The following is a 1,635-nucleotide window of genomic DNA, read 5'->3' on the forward strand; positions in this document are numbered from 1 at the left end:
ACACACACACACACACACACACACACACACACACACACACACACACACACACACACACACAGAGTTAATGAAGGACAATTACATAGCCATTGAAGAATGGATAATACGTCGAGAAAACTATAACATCGAATGTGCCTATTTACATTTACGACATAATGTAGTTTCTTTTCTAGATAAATGTATAAATCAATGTCAAGCAAAGTCAAACGTATATATTGTTTGTCCTCTAAATATTCTAAATATAGATGTTAATATTTATAAAGTCTCGGTTTTTAAAACATACTTTAGAATTATAAAAATAGTTACAGAAAATACGTATATCATGTAACATTAAATTAAAATAGCTTTAAACTTCGACAGCTTTTTGTTCATTATTGTCTTTCGTGTTATATAAAATTTTGCATTATAATTTTACATTATAATTTTTCTCAGAAATTAATAAAACAACGGATAATTTATGTCTAATTAAAATTACCAATTTAACATGTGAATGGACTTTTATATACTCTTCCCTTTTCTTATCTTACTTGAAAAAATAATTAATTTTTATTTTTTTAATTAAAAATGTATAATTTAATATATCAGTATTTTTAATCGATTGTAGCTTCGATTTAAAAATTATATTATTGACAAATCTGAATTAATTGGACAAAGCTAATTTGATTTCTAACGATTCAAGGTTTCTATTATGAATGAATTGAATAAAAAACGGATATTCAAGTGTGATGTCGGATTGTACAGGCGATTGTATAACTGTTGAAGAAGTATGAGATTACCTATGAACTAAATATCCTTTGTTGTGCTATGGCTAGATTCCTATCTGAGTATTACCCAGGTATCATTCCATCCTTGTTGTTTATCGAACGTTAAACAAAGATGACACCTGGAGAACATCTAGATGGGAATCCGTACACGCCCTTGGATAGCTGATGCAGAATCAGAAATTATTATTTTAATTATTATTGTCGATACTCATCGTCGGTAATTATCGACAACTACATTTAATTCGTAGGAAAACTTTATATATAAACTCATCGTAATATGACTTTTAAAGAGAATGTTAAATTTGTTTCATGTTTTATGTTTGAGTAAATCGTGTATGATTTTATGCATGACGGCTGCACGAAAATTATTTTTATTTAAAAAGCGTCATAATATATATGTGTATACACACGCACACACGCACGCGCGCGTATACATAAAATAAGAAATTTTAACGGATTCAAAGCTTACTAAATTATATTTTTTTAAATTTAAAATTACACTTTATATCGCGCTGCAGACATTAAAAACAAACAGCACATGTAAAATATCGTTGAGGTTGACAAAAGCTAGATTTTTTTATATTTTCAATAAGCAAGATTTTTTTAATGGCAGGATTATATACTATTCTGATTTTCGTCTTGATGAGTTTTAAATAAAAAGTAAAGATATAGTGTGAATTATATATCATTAGTGTACACGTTAAAAGTGTACAATAAAAGATTTAATTATTTTCTGTATCATTAATTTTAATAGTTTACCTTAATTAATGATTTTCTAACAAAATAGTTTTCTGCGACATTTGTTCAGAAGAATATATATAAAAGTTTTATATATATATATATATATATATATATATATATATATATATAT

Source organism: Atta cephalotes (assembly GCF_000143395.1).
Source record: "Atta cephalotes unplaced genomic scaffold scaffold00097, whole genome shotgun sequence".
Lineage (NCBI taxonomy): Eukaryota > Metazoa > Arthropoda > Insecta > Hymenoptera > Formicidae > Atta > Atta cephalotes.